Genomic DNA, 20,784 nt, shown 5'->3' with positions numbered 1-20,784 from the left:
CCCTTTTGTACCAAGCTTGCCACAGTTAGAATATTTTTTTCTTTCTTTCAAGGTTGTGACAGTCTTCGCGTTGTTTATGGGCCAAGTGGAATCTGAATGCATTTATACACATTCATTTGTAAAAAAATATGTAATACACTATTTTAGATTTATAGATCTAATTTTTTTGTGTAAAGGAGGTAGAAATGATAGTGTAAATTTTATAAAAGACATACAAAGGAATAGGTTTAATATTAAATTTGATGGAATACAGTGTGGAGTTAATGTTTCTTTCTTAGATATTAATTTGAAGGGATTTACAGGACAATATATAGTTACTGGTATACATAGAAAATTTAATTGTATAAATCAATTTTTGATGGGCACTAGTTGCCATCCAAAGCATACAATAGAAGCTATACCATACAGTGAATTTTTGAGGATCTCCAGAGTATGTAATACTGAAGTAGAATTTAAAAAGGAAATAAATGACACTACGGAAATGTTTATAGATAGAAAATATAATATGCAGGTGATACAGAAGAGTAGGGATGAAATATTTAAAAAAAGGTATAATAAAGGGACACAAATAAGTGACAGGATGTACAGTAAAGAATATAGAAATTTAGATAATATTTTTATGGTCTCTACATATAATATCTGCAGTGATGATATAAATAGATGTATATTACATTTTTGGAGATTCCTAAAAAATTATAAAGAACTAAGTGAGATGACAAAGAAAAAATTAATGTTTAGTTATCGAAGAGGAAGGAACATAAGAGACATAGTAGTACACACTAAGTTTGAATTACCCATACAAAATATAGATAGGGCAATAAGCAATATAGGAACTAGACCTTGTGGCAAATGTAAAGTTTGTGCTCATGTAGATAGTGCTTTTCCTTACATAAATGGAATAAATTTTAAACCTACAGGTCTCTATAGTTGTGTTACAGAACAAGTTATTTATATTATTAAGTGTGGATGTAGGAAATTTTACATAGGGCAGACTAAAAGAATGTTTAAAGTCAGAATCATGGAACATCTGAGAGACATTAAAAATAACAAGTTAGAGAGCCCTTTAGCTCAGCATTTTGTTAAATGTCATAATTCTGACACTACTAGTTTTAGGGTGTCTATTTTAGAAAACATTATTAGAAAAGAAGCTAGTGAAGAAAGTATAAAAAATTTACTTTTAAAGAAAGAATTAATTTTTATTTTAAAATATCAAACACTGGTACCAAAAGGGTTAAACACTGACTGCTGCTGGAAAAGTGTTATATCAATATGCTGCTTTCTTCTTTTTTTAATTGGTTTCTTAATTGTTAAATTGATGTTTGATTATATAATGTGATAATGTAGGTGTGTATAAGTATTGGATGGAAGTGTTTTGTTAGTTACTCCTTGAAGGCTTTGTGTAGCCGAGGCGCTAGAGAAGAGTACCTACAGAGAATAAACTGCTTTGGTGAACTGGCTGTTGTTTTATTTGGATTTAGCTGCTTATCCTGTGGAGCTGAAGAGCTTTTGTTGTGAGTGTCTATTCGCGTTGTTAAGGCTTTATTAATACAAAAAGTTGATCATTTTCTTTCTTTCATTCAAACTTTAGAACTTCAGCAGAGCTTGATCTAATAAAGTTCTAAAGTTTAAAAGAATAAAAGTGCTCGACTTTTTGTGCTAATAAAGCCTTAACTATCCTTTGAGTCATTTCATATTTGTAGTGGAAGATTTGGATTTTACTGCTGGTGTGCAGTGTTGGTTCTCGAGTCATGTTTAAGCTACAAGTGGCTTGTGGAGTACAACCTTCCACATAAGGACTTCAAGCCACTATGGAGCAGGGGTTGGCCATGTCCTCTGCAGCTGTTGGGATTCCCTCTGAGGGCAAGGGAGAGATACTGTCTGTTCTGGGAGAGAGAAAAGGGAAGGTTTCCCTGTTGTGTCAGAATGCTGTGCCTATCCCTGGGGAAGCTGCTGCTACCACCATTGGTGCATGGTTGGCCCCATTTTCCAGTCAGAAAGAAACAACAAGCATATATCTACTCCTCCTCAATTTTCTTTGGATAGGAGTAATTTACTGGATCTGGCTCAAGGTTTAATTAAAGCTGTTGATCCTTCTTGTAATGTAGTTTCTGTTAAAAGGGGATTTCTGTTCTCTCGAAGAAATTCAAGATTCTGAATCTGAACGGGAAGATGTAGGGGACAGATACAGTTATTTACCCCTCAAATTTCTGATTTAGACTTGGCAGAACTCAGATTCTGATTCTCCCTGTGATGTTTCTCTTTCTCTGAGACTTTCTAGAATTTGCCAGGTTTTTCAGTGGGAGAACACTGGGGTTTCTCAGTCCCTCAGAAAATGAGTTGACAGACTTTTCTATCTTCTTTCGAGATTAAGAAAATGAGTTGTTACAGTTGGATTTTCATGAACCTTCATACATTCCCTCTGTTCTGTCTGGTTTAGAAGATGTGTGTGTGTTACTGCCTGCAGGTTTCCTGTTAGCCAGCTGCTCGTAAAAAGGCAATAGGATCAGTTTTTCAAATTTTTATACACTATTTCCAAACTTGACCCAGCATTCATAGCTTTAGTTGATCCCACTGCTGCTAAGCACTTCATTAATTCCAGTTCTACACTTTCTGATAAGGCTGGGAAAATTATTGATCGGTCTGGGGAAAAATTGTATACTTCTGCAACTTTGATTTTAGGAATTTTTAAGTGTCAGGCTAATATGTTAAATTTGTTCTGATGTTGGAAAGTATGAGAAATGTTTTATCTGCAGATCTGAAGTAGGCAGACTTCATTTGTCTGCAACCTGTGGGTATCGGATCCGACTTCGGATCCGAGCCGGCATTTCAAAAGCTTAGGATCCGAGCTCCTAGCTCCTCCCTCTACCCATAATCCTCTGCCAAGCCCTAACTGACCCCAGATTTCGTTTGCCGCTTTTCATGTAGCAACGGACTCCTTGAGCTCCTGGCAGTTTAAATTGTGAAGATAAGTTTTGACTAAAAAAATCTTTAAATTTTGCTCTCTACTCAGTTTGAGTGTGTGCGTTAGGCTTTCCTCTCTTTACCTTAGTAGTTTTTTTCTCGGGTTTGCGTAGTTTTGGTGTGTTTGTGTCAACTGTGTGTGTTAGGCCTAGGGATTAGTATGGCAGAAAACCCTAAGGCAATTTTCTCAAAATGTACCGAGTGTGGCCACAAGCTATCCCCAGCTGATGGCCACACTCGGTGCGTTAAATGCTTGGGGGTTGAACATCTGTCGTCTGGTTGTACCATATGTGCAGGGTTCAACCCCCGAGCTTTAAGGGAGCGGAGGTCGAAGCTTGTTCTGGCGGGACTTCTCCCTCCAGATGCGTCTTGACCTCTGCCCTGCTAGCCAGCAGCCTTCTTTGAGTGCTGCGGTCTCCCCTACCTCGGCAGGGACTCAACCTCCCACCAAAAAGCCGGAGGAGAGGGAGACCATTAGGGAGAAAGAGAGACAGAAGGAGAGACACAAGGATAGGCACCACAAACGGAGGGCCGAGACCTCAAGCTCGGCCCCTCCGTCTAAGTGGGCCTCTCCTGTGTCTTCTAGATCTCCTCCTCCTCGGCTCCACTCCCCTCGGTTCTCTTCTGGGCCCGAGGAGGAGGAGGCTAGCCCTTCAGTGAGGTCTTCAAGGCGGCTCTCTAGGTCCGCTTCGGTGGCCTCATCTAGATCCACATTCTCCATGTCAGAGGCAGACATGGACCGGATGATGAGGCGTTTCATCCAGGCCCAGATGCAAATGGGAGTGCTCTTAGCCCCCCCCCCAACCGGGAGGGGCTTGACCCATTTTCGCCCCCTTGGCTCCTTCTCCGACCCGTCTCCCGGGTTCGGAGCTGTCGGAGCCGGGCAGAGTTGGATCCGGGGATGGTTCGGATCCGATTGGTCGGCGCACCTCGGATCCGATCCATCCCTTGAGTGCTTGGTGCCGGACCCGACCTCTCGAGCCGAGGCCTAGCCTCGGATCCGAGGGAGCTGGTGTGTCTTGACTCAGTCTGGGTCGGCGCACGGTCTCGGATCCGGCGGTCTCGGCTCGGCTCCGATCCGTCGTCGGATCCAGTGGGGTCGGCTCTTGGGGCTTAGAGGCGGCTCTCCTCGGCTTTCGGCGTAGTGGAAAGGGCACTGTTGAGGACTACGGACCCCGGTCCCTGCCGCGGCTCCACCCCGCACTCCCTTGCAGCTGGGCCAGGCTCCCATCAGCCGGTCCCAGGGACAGCCCGCCTCGATGTCCCAAGTAGTTCCTTTGGAACATCTGGCTGCTGAAGAGGACTCCTCGGACACTCCCCCCGAGGAAGTGCCTCGCGGGCATAAGTGTAAACGGAGACACGTGGACTCCCCTGAGTCCATTACCGAAGACACAGACTTGGATGAAGGGGAGGGCTCCCCAAGGTCACCCCCGGAGGACGTCTCCTTTGGAGACATTATGGAGATGCTTAGAAGCAGGGGGGGGTGGTGGTCTGCCCCCAAGGCCTCCTCAGACGAGTCTGTGTTCTTGGAGGCATTCGAGGCGGGCCCATCTACCTCTTGGGTGTCCCCTCCTGCCGATCCTCTGGTGGACCGTATTTCCACCAGAGCATGGAAGGAACCGGACACCGTTGAGCCTGTCCCCAAGCGTCCGGATCAAATCCTAAGCCCACCGGCGGACCGCACTCATTGGAGCAAGGGCCCCCCGGTAGATGCTATGATGATGGCCGCAGCCACAAAGAGGGAATTAGCCCAGGAAAGTCCCTCTATGCATCCTCTGAGCAAAGAGTCCCGCTCGATGGATCGCATTGGGAAGCGAGCTTTTAGTTCAGCAACCTTCTCTTTGAGAGCGCTGAACTACATGGCACATGTCATCAGGATGCAGCGGGACCTGATTAAAGAGTAAGCGGCATCTCCCCCAGAGTCCATGTCGGCGGAGGACAAGCACGTGTACTCCACCTGTATGGCCACTCTCAGATCAGTTTCTAATACTTCTATGCGGCTACTTTCTCACGCAACTGAGGGAGCCGCTAGAGCTAGTGGAGCGGGCCTTGTCATGAGGCGTCAGGCCTGGCTCCGCCACTGTGACTTTGCAGAGCCCTTCAAAGCGACCTTCGCGAATGCCCCCTTTGATGGTTCTGCCCTGTTTGGCAAAACCGTTCGTGAAACGTTAGTCCAGAGCGAGAAGGACGGGAAGACGCTGTCTGCCGTCGGAGTCCGCTTCTCAGCTCCCCAGAGGTCCTTCTCAAAGAACCAAAAGGGACAGAAGAAGATGTGGTTCCGGAAGTCGCAGCAATCCCAACCTGCTCCAGATAACCAGTCCTTCCGTGGCAGAGGAGGACAGGGAGGTCGCCGTCCTAGAGGCAGAGGGGCTCCTAGGAACTTTGGGTCCAGAGAACCCTTCTCTGACAGACCCACGCAACAGCCGTGAAGGGTTGCCCGACTGTCCATCTCTGGAGGCAGTCGGGGGGCGTTTTTCGAGGCACCTGACTTCTTGGGAGTCAATCACGTCAGACCGTTGGGTGCTTCGTGTGATATCCAGAGGTTATGCCATTCCCCTGAGCAAAATCCCCAGATCCCGAAGCCTCCCCGATGTACCACCCGACCAAAGGGAGGCAGCAGCTGTCGAAATCGAGCAGCTGTTAGAAAAAAGAGCCATCCAGCGCGTCCCCCGAGATCAGTCCGGATCCGGGTTTTACTCCAGGTTCTTCTTGGTGCCAAAGAAAACGGGGGACTTAAGACCGATCTTAGACCTTTCCCTGCTGAACCTGTCTGTAACCAAGCAAAAGTTCCGGATGGTCACTCCACAATCTATACTCCCCCTTTTGCGGGAGAACGATTGGATGTGCTCTATTGACCTCAAGGACGCGTACTACCACATTCGGATGGACAGACGGTCCAGGAGGTTCCTTCACTTCCGGCTGGGAGCCAGCCACTACCAGTTCAGGGTCCTTCCCTTTGGTCTCACCTCTGCCCCCAGGGTGTTCACCAAGGTACTAGCAGTGGTAGCGGCCCACCTGAGACTCCAGGGATTACAGGTCTTTCCGTACCTGGACGACTGGCTCCTCACGGCATCATCAAGTCATCTACTGTGCTCAGCCAGGGACTATTTCCTCCTTATAGCCCCAAGGCTGGGCATCACCATAAACTTGGAAAAATCTTTACTGCACCCCACACAACTTATAGATTTCATAGGAGGAAGGTTGGACACAAGATCAATGCGGGCCTTCCTCACTCCAGATCGACTGTCCAGCCTGAGTTGTCATATCACAGCAGTCCTGCAACCGTTTCCGACGGCGGCTTCGGTCCTGAGGGCCCTGGGTTCAATGGCAGCAGCTATTCCACTTCTTCTCCATGCTCGCTTACACATGCGGGTTCTTCAATGGACCCTACAGGTCCAGTGGTCTCCGCTGTACTCTCCTCTCAACAGCCCGATAGCTGTCAGCAAGGCATGCAGGGACTCCCTGTTTTGGTGGCTCCAGTCACCGGAGCTTCTAGCAGGGGGACCCTTTTGTGCAACATTCCCCCTAGCCACGGTGACTACGGACGCTTCTTGCCTCGGGTGGGGGGGGCATTCTGCGGGCAAGATTGTCCAAGGCACGTGGAACAGTTCAGAGACCTCGTTGCATATAAATGTCCTGGAGATGAGGGCGGTGCTCTTAGCGTTGCAAGCACTTCACAGCTTTCTCCCTGCAGGGACTATTGCGATCCAGATGGACAACATGTCGGTAGTCTGGTACATCAACAAGCAGGGGGGAACCAGGTCCTATCCCCTTTGTCGAGAGGCCATGAGAGTCTGGGAATGGGCAATCTCCACCAAACGCTTTCTTGTAGCAACACATATTCCGGGAAGGTCCAACATCCTTGCGGACAAGCTCAGTTGCACCATTCTTTCCCCTCACGAATGGTCTCTCAATCCTCTGATAGCGAAGAAGATTTTTGCTGTCTGGGGGCAACCCTGTTGCGATCTTTTTGCTTCTCACTCAAATGCCAAATGCGACAGTTTTTTCGCTCTGCTTCCCCCACCTGGGGAATCCCCGAGAGACGCACTGGTGCATGCTTGGCCTCCCGGTCTCCTTTATGCTTATCCTCCACTACCTCTAATGCAGAGGCTCTTGCAGAAAGCCAACAGTTTGGGGGAGCAGAATGATTCTCATTGCCCCGTTCTGGCCTCGTCAGCCTTGGTTCCCCTATGTATGGTCTCACAAAGTGAATCCGCCCTGGATTCTAGATCCGATCCCGGATCTCATTTCCCATCCTCAAGGACTCCAGATTCCGAATCTACACACCTTGAGATTGGCAGCCTGGCTGCTCCAGTTCCATCCTTGATTAGGACTCCCGGTATCTCGTCACCTGTCAAGGCCATTTTAGTGGCGGCTCATAAACCTTCCACTAGGAAGGTTTACCGGAGCAAATGGAAAAGGTTTTCTATTTGGGTGACTCAGAACAATGTTGATCCTTTTTCTGCACCAATGTCTGCGGTACTGGACTTCTTAACAGACCTCTTTCATCAGGGGGCCAGTTCTTCCACGGTAAAGGTACAAATGGCAGCGATTTCCCATTATCATGTGGGTCATGAGTCAGCTCCCCTCATGACTGCAAAACTTTGCAAGACCTTTCTTAAAGGAGTTTTTCTGTTGAGGCCCCCGGTCAAAGAAGCTGTGCCACCTTGGGACCTATCTTTAGTCCTACAGGCCCTTCCTTACTGCTCCTCCCTTTGAGCCTGCAGCTTCTGTAGATCTAAAGTACCTTTCCTGGAAGACTGCCTTCTTGGTAGCCATCACCTCAGCCAGAAGATTGTCGGAACTCCAGGCTCTATGCGTCAAACCGCCATACCTCTCCTTTTTTCCCGATAGGGTGTTCCTCAGGACCAATCCTTCTTTTCTTCCAAAAGTTTCTTCGGAATCTAATATTAACCAATCAATCAATTTACCTGTTTTTTTTCCCCAACTATAAAAACAAAGGAGAATATAAGCTGCATTCTTTAGATGTTCACAGACAATTGCGCTTCTACATTCACAGAACGGCTGGTCATAGACAATCAGATCAACTGTTCGTCTCCTTTGCTAAATTTGCTATGGGTAAAGCAGTCTCCGAAGTCACACTGTCGAGATGGATTGCTAATTGTATTTTGCAGGCTTATGACACTTCAGGTAGGCCTGCTCCTCGAGGGTTACAGCTCACTCTACTAGGGCAGTTTCCATTTCAGCCGCTTTTAAGTCCCGAGTGCCATTGGATGATATCTGTGCAGCAGCCACTTGGACCTCGTCTCATACCTTCATTTCTCATTATAAGGTGGATGTTGTTTCCAGGGGGAGAGCATCCTTTGGCTCAGCGGTGCTCCGGAACATCCTTCCATGACGGCCGCCCAAGATTTAGGTAGCTGGGGACACTGTCCCACAGGTTGCAGACAAATGAAGTCTGCCTACTTCAGAATTAGAAGTTATGTACTCACCATAACGTTCCATCCGAGTAGGTGACTTCATTTGGATGCAACCATCCCCCCCCTCTCCATCCCCCTGACCTATATAGAGTAAGAGTTTATTCCTGTGTTCAGGTATTTTTATACTAGTATTCACTAGGCAAACTCAATCTGAGGTCAGTTAGGGCTTGGCAGGGGATTATGGGTAGAGGGAGGAGCTAGGAGCTCGGATCCTAAGCTTTTGAAATGCCGGCTCGGATCCGAAGTCGGATCCGATACCCACAGGTTGCATCCAAATGAAGTCACCTACTCAGATGGAACGTTATGGTGAGTACATAACTTCTAATTTCTTCTCCTGAGGAAAAATCTGATGTGAAGTTGTTAAATCTCGACGTTTATTCTCACTGATGGGTTCGGAACCGATCCTCTGCTCCAACATGGCTGATAGCAAGCTCAAGGTTTGCCAGTAGCTCGAGACCAAGCCCCTTATCCCACAATGCACTGTTGGAATTACCTCAGATCTAGCTTGCCGCGGCAAGAGAGATCTCGGTGATCCAGTTAGCTCGGACCATTTTAGAAACAAATTAACAGCAAGTCTATAAAAAGTTTTCTTTTTTGTTTAAAATATATAGTGTGTGTTAGTACTGTTATATTTACTCTCTAGGTAAATGCTTAGATAGTATAATTAGTTAAACGTTAGGGCCTTGTTGGCCTCTTAGTTTGTGTGGGCCTTTAGCCCTTTTTTCTCTACTATTAATCCTTATAATAGTCGGGCTTTTTCTGTGGGCCTCTCAGCCCCATATTTGTATCTGCATTTGTATGTGTGTATGTAGATATATATATATATATATATATATATATATATATATATATATATAAAATACTGTTATAGATAGTGCCCGGATTGGGCTTAGTTGTTTGTGGATCTAATTTACTGTTTTTTCTCTTAAGTATGTCGGATGATAGGGAGAAATCCCATCCCAAATCAGGATTCAAAAAATGCCCAGATCGTGGGCAGAAAATGTCAGTCCCTGACGGACACATTCAACACCTCCAAGACACCTGTAGCATTTGCCACTCCTTTTCTTCAAGAGTCCTCTTGGAGAGAAGGAGGAAACTTATAGATAGGGGATTGCTACAGCAATCTTTTTTGGAGATTTTGAGTAGCCATGAGGGTGCTAGTACGTCCTCCAAATCCTCAAAATCCAAGTCTTCAGATAAGGTCTCAAAAAAGGCTAAGATTTCAGAAGGAGGGTCATCGGTTCCACAATCATCAGAACTGAGTGTACCTTTGATTCGGAGCCAGCTCTCAGTATTGGAGCCAGTCTCCAAAGTTCCTTCTTCACCACTGCTCCAGTCGGCACCTTCGGTGCATTCAGCTAAGTCTTCAGTCAGCCTTTCAGATTTGGACATGGATCGGCTAGTGCAGAAGCTTTTATAGGCACCAGGACTTGCCAAATTGTTGTCGGCCCCGACCAGTTCGTCGGTACCGAAGACCATGGAACTGGACTGGTCTACTCCTCGTCTGAGCCGTACTGGACTCTCGGAGCCGAAGGAAATTGAACCGATGGTGGTCGAACCCTTGGAGCCGATACCCACACCGTTGTTATTTGCTCCATCTACTCTGATGTCCTCGGCGCCGACCGAGGGCTCTAGGAGCCGATGCTCTCCCGCCTGGTCCGGGGAGCATAGTCGCACCGACTTGTCAGTGCCGACTCTTCCTCTTGGGGCTTCGGCTCCTACCTCGGGCTCGGAGCCCAGGGTTTCTGTGCGGGAGGATCGGACGGTACTTTCGGGTCCATCCACTCCTTCTCGTCGGAGCCATGGTGCCTTCGATGCTATGAGGAGAGTTTTGTCTCCAAAGACAACGTCAGCATCGGTTCAGCTTTCCCTCTCCCCTCCAGCTCCTGTGTCTGCTTCTTCATCTACTAATCCCTCTAAGCGTAGAGACCCCGAGCCTCAATTACCCCCACAGGGTGTCCCCTGCTCTTCTGAGACCTCCCCAGATCCCCCCACTGAGGAGGTCCCCAGGAAGAGACTGTGCAAGAGGAGGCACTTAAACTCCCCACAGGAGTCTTTGACATCTGACATGGACTTAGATGAGTCAGAAGGGTCCCCTTGATCCCCTCTGAGGATATCTCCTTTGCAGAGATACTAGAGATCCTTGGTCAGAGGGGCTGTGCTCTTGAAGGCTTTTGGGTCTCAACCTTCCACTTCTTGGGTGTCTCCGCCTTACGACGAGCTCATGGAACTGATCTCTCGTAAGGCGTGGGAGTCACTGGAGGCCATGGAACCTGTCCCTCGTAGACCCAATAAAATCATATCTGCCCCAGTGGGCAAGCCATTTTTGGCAAAAGAAGTGCCTGTTGATGCCATGGTGGTAGCTGCAGCCACCAAAAAGGAAGTATCTGAGACATCCTCTTCTATCTATCCCCCTAACAGAGATTCTAGGGTTATGGATAGATATGGGAAACGCATGTTTAGTTCAGCGACTTTTTCTCTGCGATCACTGAACTACTAAACCCATTTTACAAGACTACAGAGAGATCTCCTGAAACAGCTAGGAGATACTCTCCAGGGTACGGTAGCTGCAGGAGTGGCCGACAAAGTCAACGCCCAGTTCGCTACCCTAAACTCAGTGGTGAACTCGTCCATGCGTCTCCTATCCTGTGCAGCTGATGGTTTGAGTAGAGCCGCTAGTTCAGGCATTGCTCTTCGAAGACCAGCCTGGATGCGTCTCTGTTCCTTTGCGGAACCTTTAAGTCTTCCTTTATTAATACCCCATTCGATGGCTCATCACTGTTTGGGCCCAAAGTAAAGGAAACTTTAACCAGGTATGCGCAGGAAGGCAAGACCTTATCTGCCGTTGGGGTCCGTTTTTCCACCCCTACTTGGCCCTACCCAAAGGGCCCGGGGGGGGGGGTGTGGTTCCGAAAAACTCAGGCAGCCTTTCAGGACACGTGGAGAAACCCCCTCTAGAGGCAGAGGAGGGGGTTATAACGGAAGACGCCACCCCAGTGGCAGAGGGGGTCCGCAGCAACAGGGTGACAGGGGTCAGTCCTACCAGCGCCCCTGAAAGGGGGCCCTACTTTTCGGCTCTGGATGCAGTCAGTGGTCGCTCGTCTTTGTACCCAGAAGCCTGGCTAAATATAACATCAGATACTTGGGTACAATCATAATTTCCAGAGGATATTTCATACCGTTCTTTACCCCTCCCATTCCTATAAAGAAAATCCCAGCTGTTCCACCCAATCTCGGGGAACAAGCAATCGTAGAAGTCTGCAGATTGCTAGAAAAAAGTCATCCAACCAGTCACAGCAGACCAAGTCAGATTCGGAACTTACTCAAGATTCTTTTTGGTACCAAAGAAAACAGGGGACTTGGAGACCTATCTTGGACCTCAACAGACTCGACCAGTTCGTAAAGAAAGAGAAGTTCCGAATGGTCACAATTCAGTCCATTCTTCCCTTCTTTGGGAAAGGCGATTGGATGTGCTCCATAGATCTCAAGGACACATATTATCACATAAAGATGAACAGATGCTCCAGAGATCATCTGCGCTTCCAGCTGGGAGCCAATCATTACCAGTTTCGAGCCCTGCCCTTTGGTCTCACTACAGCCCCCAGAGTGTTCACCAAATGCATGGCAGTGGTCACGGCTCACCTGAGGCATCCTAGGATTCCAGGTGTTTCCATACCTAGACGATTGGCTCCTCACCGCTACCACCAGGCATCAATTGACTCAGGCAACACAATACACTCTGACACTCTGCCATCAATCAGGCATTACAATCAACTTCGAAATGTCTGCCTTATCGCCATCTCAGCATACCGTTTTTATAGGAGCAGAGTTAGATACCTCAACTACCCCTGTACATCTCCCTATCGAAAGAGTCTCTCTTCTCCACCAAAATGTCAGCTCACTGGTGTCAAAGAACAAAGCTACAGCAGCGAAAGTATTGAAAGTACTAGGTTTGGCAGCAGCAATCCTGGCTATACCACTCGCAGGGAAGCATATGCGAATTCTTCAATGGCTCTTCTTGCCAGAAACTACCAATGCACCACATGATTCTCATCACGGACTTTTACAGGAGAGACCTTTGGTGGTGGTTGATATCTCTTCATGTCACAATCTGAAGACCCTTTGCCCCCCCCCCCAGTAGCCACTGTGACCACAGACACTTCCCTGATAGGGTGGGGGGGCATTTTCAGGGAAAGACTGCCCAAGGCACATGGACAGATCAAGAATCACATCTGCACATCAATGTTCTAGAGTTGAGAGCGGTACTTCTGGCGTTGCAGCACTTTCAGGACTCTCTCCCTCTATGGACTATTGCAATTCAGACCGACAGCATGTCAGTAGTCTGGTACGTGAACAAGCAGGGTGGAACCAAGTCTTACCCCCCTTTGTCGAGAAGTTCTCAGGGTCTGGCAATGGGGCTGTGTCGTCCTAGCCTTTTCTGTTAGCAACGCACATCCCGGGGATATCCAACGTGATAGCGGACAAACTAAGCAGGGCAATATTACTCCCTCATGAGTGGTCTCTCAAACAGGTTGCGGAGTTGATTTTCCGCAAATGGGGCCAGCCTTGCTGCAACATTTTTGCCAGCCACATCAGTTCAAAATGCAGAAGCTACTTTACCCTAATACCACCTCCCGGTCATCCCCCGAGAAACGCACCTTTACACGATTGGCCCCCGGTCTCCTTTATGCATTTCCACCCTACCCATTAATACCTAGATTTTTGCAGAAAGCAAAATCGCTGGGAAGGACTGTTATACTCATAGCCCCCTACTGGCCTCAACAGATTTGGTTTCCGTTTCTCCACCGTCATCTGTTGGAAGATCCATGGATCCTGGTCCCAGTTCCGGACCTTCCGACTCACCCATCAAGGGATCTTCATCCTTCTCTGCAGTCCCTGAAACTGACTGCTTGGCTAATCCACTTCCCCTAATTATCAGGCTTCATTCAATTTCAGAAGATACAAGACAGATTCTCTTGTCTTCTCACAAGCCATCTACCAGGAAATTATATGGCAGTAGATGGAAAAGGTTCTCAATTTGGGCCAACGCGCAGAACATTGACCCTTTCCGAGCTCCGCTGTCTTCAATTTTAGAATTTCTAACAAAAATTTTTAAGGAAGGGGCAGCAGCTGCTACAGTTAGAGTTCAGTTAGCTGCTATCTCAAATATTATGAACCATAAATTATCTAAAACCTTCCTTAAAGGCGTTCTTCATATGAGACCTCCGATCAAAGTTCCCTTTTCTCCCTGGAATTTAAACCTTATGCTGTTTCACATTATTCTTCCCCCTTTTGAACCAGCATCTTTTTTGTGATTTAGAATTTTTATCTTGAAAACAATATTTCTTGTGGCCGTTACATCTGCCCGTAGAGTGTCAGAACTTCAAGCATTATGTATCAGATCACCCTACATGATCTTCCATGCTGATAGAGTATCTCTCAGAACAAACCCCTCATTTTTACCTAAAGTCTGTTCTGAGTCAAATATCAATCAGGTCATTGAACTGCCAGTCTTTTTCCCCAACCACTGTAGCAAATTGGAATATGTCCTGCACAAACTTGATGTTCACAGACAGCTCAGATTTTATCTTGACAGAACTAAGGATATTAAGAAATCAGAGCAACTTTTTGTATCCTTCTCAGAAGCAAGAAAAGGCAATCCAGTGGCTAAAACAACTTTATCTAAATGGCTATCCGATTGTATATCCTTTGTTTATGAGAATATGAGCATGCCTTTAACGCACAAACCAAAAGCTCATTTTACCAGAGCTGTCTCTACCTCTTCTGCTTTTCAAGCTAAATTGCCCCTTGACAATATTTGCGCTGCAGCCACTTGGTCTAAGCCTCATACCTTTATCACACATTACAACATAGATAGGGCTTCAAGGGACAGGTCTTCCTTTGGTTCTACTGTACTGAAGAACATACTCCCATGAGCCACCCAAGGTTGCGGGTGCTAGGGATGCTACCCATCAGTGAGAATAAACGGCAAGATTTAACAACTTCACATATAGAAGTTATGTACTTACCATAACGTTCCATTTGAGTTGTTTATCTCGCCTTTATTCTCGCGTCTCTCCCTCCTTCCCCCTCCTGGCTGACTGTTGACTTAGAGGCTAGTACCATCCTGGTTATTCAATATTTCTTCTTCCCCTTTGGGAAGTGTTCTTCATATATATATATATATATAAGGGTATGTATATGTTGTATATATGTATATACTGTTGTTCGCAGCAAACAAGATCTGAGGTAATTCCAGCAGTGCATTGTGGGATAAGGGGCTTGGTCTCGAGCTACTGGCAAGCCTTGAGCTTGCTATCGGCCGTGTCGGAGCCGAGGATCGGCTCCAAAAACCCATCAGTGAGAATAAAGGAGAGATAAACTACTCACATGGAACGTTATGGTAAGTCCATAACTTCTATTTTTAAATACCTTTATTTCTTCTGTTATTACATTACTCGTGTGTGTGTGTGTGTGTGTGTGTGTGTGTCTGTCTGTCTGTCTGTCTGTGTCTGTCTGTCTGTGTGTCTGCCTGTGTGTCTGTGTGTCTGTGTGTCTGTGTGTCTGTCTGTCTGTGTGTCTGTCTGTCTGTGTGTCTGTCTGTCTGTGTGTCTGTCTGTCTGTGTGCGTTTGTGGTGTGTGTGTATATGACTCTGATATTGCTTTCAGGGTTATGTCCACTGGTACTGTTATAAGGAGGTTTGCATGGCTGCATTCTCAGAAACTCACAGGTGATAAAAGTAAGTTTTTAAATTCTCTCTTAGCTAGAGATTGTTTCTGGCCTCTCTGCTATAGAGGTGATCAAAACATTTGACTAAAGGGGAAAGATGATCCAGGGAATCTCTAAGGTTTTTCAACCTTCCTTTCCAGATTTTCCAAGGGATTTTGTCTGTTCATCCAGTTTTGGCAAAAAAAAAAAAAAAGAGCGAGAATAAACACACTCAATAAAGTTTAGGTAAACAGACATTTGAATAGAAATGGCAAGGGGATTCCAAAAAGAAGTCTCAAACCTCCCAAAACCGAGGACAGTCTAAAAAGTCTGAGTGACTATTCAAGAGAACTTGTGAATCCCCGCCCACCTTGGCCCGTTTTCTTCTGTTCTTCCAGAAAGTCTAAATCTTCATTTTCTCTTTGGCAACAGATAGTTTCGATCAAATGGGTTCTGTAAATCATTCATCAAGGTTGCAGATGGCAGTGGGAAGAAATTTCTCCTTTCATGTTACCTCTTCCTTTTTCATGTTTCCTGGCAACACTCTACTTAAAAGATGCTTATCACATCCCTGTTCATCCAGACTTCAGACATTTCTTAGTGTTCTGTGGCTGGATCATATAATCAGTTCTGTGCCTTACCCTTTGGGTTGTTCACTGCACCAGGTGTGTTCACAAAGTGTCTAGCTCCAGTTATATCTCATTGCAGACTACATGGTATCCACTTTTTTGGTGCAGCAGTTAGAGTTGCCACCTCACAGCAAGAGGTTTTCCAGTTTAATTCTTAGCTAGGGTGCCATCTGTGCAGAGTCTGCATGTCCTGTCTGCATTCATGTGGCTTTCCTCCAGGTGCTCCGGTTTCCTCCCACTTTCCAAAGACCTGCGTCTGGAGCATTTCTCCCCAGGCTGCCACTGAAAATGGGCTCTGTCCCAGTTGGACTTTCCTGGTAAACAAATGTTAAATAAGTAAATAAATATTTAGGCAACTTACTTGTCTTTGCTGTGTCTTTTTCAAAGCATCAGGAATCTCACTCTTTCCCAGAGATCTGCTACACAGATGCTTAAAACTTTGCTTGGAGAGCACATTCAAGAGGGATAAAAATGCAAGGGATGTGGGGACACTAAGGACAAATACAAGGACATCAATATCATGATTGCCCTGATCAAGATACTCAATTCTCTGAACTATCTTTGTTCCCCAGGACCACTTCAAGTGGTTACAGACAATGCCACAGTCATGTGGTACATTAGCAGACAAGGAAGATCCGGGTGGTAACACCTTGCATCCTAGCCATGTTAGCTTGGGATATAGCTCCATTTGAACCAGACAGTCTGGCTTACTTGAGGTTCTTAACATGGAAAATAGGTTTACTGATTGAACAGACCACTGCAAGAAGGTTATCGGAGTTGCAAACTCTTGGTGAATCAATCCTATCTCATTTTCCACAGGGACAGGGTTTCTTTGAGAACTGATCTTTCAGTTATGCCTAAAGTGGTATCTGAGATTACATTAAGGTAAACTATCCATCTCCCCATTTTCTTTCCTGAACATAAACATGCGAAGGAAAGGGTACTCTACCTTGGAAGGCCACAAACAAACAGTCTTGACAGAAATCTTTCAGATCTTTGGATCAGTTGTTAATTTCTTGTGAGGTAAGAAGGGTCAGCTTATGTCAAAACAAACTATTTCTAAAAGGTTGTCTAAGGATATTATCTTTTGTTAAAAAAAAAAAAAAAAAATGTTTCAGGTAGGATCAGGGGCCCACTCTTCCAGGCCTTGGCTTCATCTATAGCTTTTTTGGAAAGGGTTGGATTCTAGAAGTATACTAAAAACTGTTACTTGGTCCCCTGTACTTACTTTTCTAAACTTAATTCCTTCTCTAGGCCCAGATCAAGCTTTGCTAGGACCATTCTCCAAGGGTTTCTGGACTCTCTACTTTAGCTTATGACATTTGGGAAGTGGAAGATCATCTACCCATATAGCTAAGAGCAGTGATCAGTATGACAAGCACAGCACAGTTGTTTAAGTTGAAATTAACATAAGTATAGATATTTGATTTATCATTGCTGCATTAGATGCTTCCTCCTTCCATCTCCTTGTTTATTGGTGTGTTTATGCCATTGTGTGGACTTTTTTTTTTTTTTTCCTCCTAGCATTGTCCTTTCAGGGCTCAGCCTCCATATCTCTACTGGCAAGAAAGCTTCATGATCAAACTTGTCTTTTAGTCAGCTCAGCTCAAGCCGTTGACAGATGTTCTTTGTGTTTCACTGTTGTAGTCATCACACTTGGGTTTATCTGCCTGCAGGTAGCCCTCAGTCGGCCCAAATACCAGAGACTTAGTATTTCTGCGTCGGTTGCTGTTGCTCCAGAACTGACGTCAGGTTGTCAGGTGTATAAAAACAGGCAGCTGATGCCATTACATCAGTCTTTCTTGCTGAGGAGCCCGAAGCAGAAGCAGTTCGCATGAGTGCCGGTCGGCCGCTACCTGCATTTTCAATTCCGAATTGAATCATCCTGAAGTCTTCTAAAGTTAAGTACCCTGTTGAGGATCCTTTTTTCATGCTCTAACCAATGTCAGAAAAAGTTAACAATTGTCTCGCCTGTGGAAAACAAATACCACACCAAGATTTCCATTCTTACTTCTTCATCTGTTTAGGCCCAGACCAACGACGTACCTTGCTGTCGGTTTCATGCTTTGTTCAACGCCCAAACTGTTCGTCGTCGGGCCCTTGCTGTCGCTAAATACTTTCGCTCTTGATCTCCGTATTCCAAAATGGTTTCGGTAAGCCATCTTCCGAAAAAAAGTAAGGATAAAGACAGACCACACAGGTCCAAAACTGCCGATGTTTCTGTTAAGCTAGTCGCCAGTTCGCTGGTACTCTGTGAAGTGCTTTTGCAGCCCCTGATGCCTGCTTCGATGGATTTGCAGACCACTGCCAAGACCCATTTGGAGGCAGGTATGCTGCGAGACTCTCTGACTACGGAACCTGCAGATGTCTCTACCTTGGATGGGTCCGGAGCCGCTGTGCAGGCACCGGCTTCCGAGGAAGTTCTTCGCACTACCGATATTAGACACAAACCAACTTCTGTCACATGTTCAATTCTGTCTAAAACTACCGAGTTTCTATGACCAAGAGTATGAGCTTTGCCTCAAAACCAGATGACCCAAACTCAAGCACCTGCCTCCTTGCCACAACATCAAATGCTTAAAATGGCAGAAGACCTGATTATCCTGATTAGTGGAAGCCAGCCTTCCCCTGCTAAGAGAAAGAGACCTGTCCCCAGCAGTTTTAACAGACCAAGAGTCCGACGACTCTGAGGTTTCTGAATATGAAGACATACCTTTATCTTCATATGAAGATTCAGATACAGAGGAATCCATTCCCTCTGCTTCACTTCCAGAGGATTTTTCATTTGGTGAAACCCTACATACTTTAAGAAAGCATTTCCACTGGGAATGCCAAGACTACCCTCAGTCCAAAAAGACTCAGAGAATTTTTAGATTTGCCACAACATAGACCTTTAGCAATACCTTCAGTTCTGGATGTTGTGGATGAAGTCTTTATGGAATCCAGTCCAACTCCTGATACTTTACCCCCTGCTCCTAGGAAACCAGACCGGTACTACAGAGTTCCTGACTCTCACAAATTTCTTTGCAAAAAAATCCTGTTGCTGACCCAGACGTCATCTCCCAGGGGCCTAAAGGTATAAAAGCAACTACAGCTAAGAACCCCACCCCTTCGGACAGGGATTCCAGAGCTTTAAACAGATGGGGTAAAAAAGTATACACCTCTGCATCTCTCGCCATTAGGGCATTGAATTGCCAGTTTCACATGCTGAAGTACCGGCAACATATGGAACTTAAGTAAAAATTAGCTACCTTTACAAACTGTGCAGAAAATAAAAAATTACTAGAGCTTATGCATTCTGCAAGCCACGTCAGCAAGCATGCTTTGCAGTGTGGCTTTGATGCCCTAGAAGCATCTTGCAGGGCAGCAGTCACTGGTTCTGTACCGAGAAGGCATGCTTGGCTTAAGGAGCAGACCTTGCCAGACCATGTCAAATCAAAATTACTAGACACTCCTTTGAACAAGGACAATCTGTTTGGCACCAAAGCAGAAGAGGTTCTAAAATAGATGGAAGAAAAAGCTAAATCTATGCAGACAGTTAAAGATTTGCAAGTGCAGCCTCCTAGATTCAGTAGGCATTGCCCCTCAAAGCATTGGTCCTTTCCAACCCCCTCAAGGCCATCTCAAACTAGACCCAGGGGAAACAGATCCCCCAGACTACAGTCTCAGGGTATGCAGAGATCTAAGCAATGGAGTGCCTCCACTTCAAAAACAAGGAAGCTAAGCCACCAGATATAAGGGGTGGACCATGGGCATTAATACTAGAAAAACAAGAAGCCCTATGGCAACTAAGGATGAACTCCCTACAATGGCCAGGACTGAATGACAGTTTTTCACTTGCATTTTTTTAAAACTAAAATCTCTGGAAAGATGAATTTTTATATAGAAGTGGTTTTATATATTTCATATTAAAGTTAAGTAGTATGTTTTAGTCATTATATTGTATTTATGTGAGACTGTGTGTATTTATTCAATTATTAAGATGTATCCTGTTAATTATGTAAGTAAGGGGGGTGTGTTTTTAGGATTGTTTATATGCCATTCAAGTATTTAAATGAAGTGTATCTGACTAACTAAATCACTTTGAAGAAGTTCCTGACTGAGCAGGGACGAAAGCTTGTGCATATAACCTGGATTTTGTGCGAAATAAATCTTTGTGCTTGAAATCTACTTGGTGACATCATTTAACTTTTTCATCTGCATCAGCTGCTCTCCAGCTCAGTGTGCACTGTTTTTACTTGTTAGTTTATATTTTGTGTTTTTTTTTTTTTTACAATCTGTTCGGCATCAAAGCAGAAGAGGTTCTAAAAAAGATGGAAGAAAAAGCTAAATCTATGCAGACAGTCAAAGATTTCTTGCAAGTGCAGCCTTCTAGATTCAGTAGGCATTACCACTCGAAGCATTGGTCCTTTTCAGCCCCCTCAAAGCCATCTCAAACTAGACCCAGGGGAAACAGACCCTCCCAGACTACAGTCTCAGGGTATGTAGAGATCTAAGCAATGGAATACCTCCACTTCAAAAACAGGAAGTGTTTAGCCACCCCCTTACAGAAAGAATTCACAATGGCTTCTCAACTCCACTCCTCACCTCTGCCCCAACTGCTCATGCCCCTAGGAGGAAAACTTGCCCATCATGCAGAAAATTGGACCTCCATCACCAAAGACCGATGGGTCCTCAACATTGTATCCCAGGGGTACAAATTTTATTTCCACTCACTGCCAACCCCAAAAGGGTTCCCAGACCTTCCTCCAAACCAGCGGGCAGAGGCACAAAACCAAGTTCAGTCCCTGCTCTCCAGCCTGTTCCTGCAGAACAGATAGGTCAAGGGTTCTATTCCAGACTTTTTGGTACCCAAAAAAGAGGGCACTTGGTGCCCAATCCTAGATCTTTCCATTCTAAACCCCTTCCTGGTGGTACCAAAATTCAAAATGCTCGCCCTTCAGCAGCTTCTTCCTATGCTGTCCAAAGATGCCTGGTTAGCCACCCTAGACCTAAAAGAAGCCTATCTGCACATCCCTATCAGAGACTCATGCAGGAAATTCCT

The 20,784-nt window shown here is 45.8% G+C and overlaps 1 protein-coding gene across 1 annotated transcript in view; it reads left to right on the top strand.

Annotated features, from left to right (window-relative positions):
• The window catches only part of NUDC (nuclear distribution C, dynein complex regulator), a gene marked incomplete in the record, with an annotated part of 611,459 nt that overhangs the window by 496,062 nt on the left and 94,613 nt on the right, over positions 1 to 20,784 (top strand).

This window comes from Protopterus annectens, chromosome 1.part1, assembly GCF_019279795.1.
Source record: "Protopterus annectens isolate FY-2018-M chromosome 1.part1, PAN1.0, whole genome shotgun sequence".
Taxonomy (NCBI): Eukaryota; Metazoa; Chordata; order Ceratodontiformes; family Protopteridae; genus Protopterus; species Protopterus annectens.
Note: the sequence above shows the minus strand (reverse complement) of the source record. Positions and strands in the feature narration are given on the sequence as shown.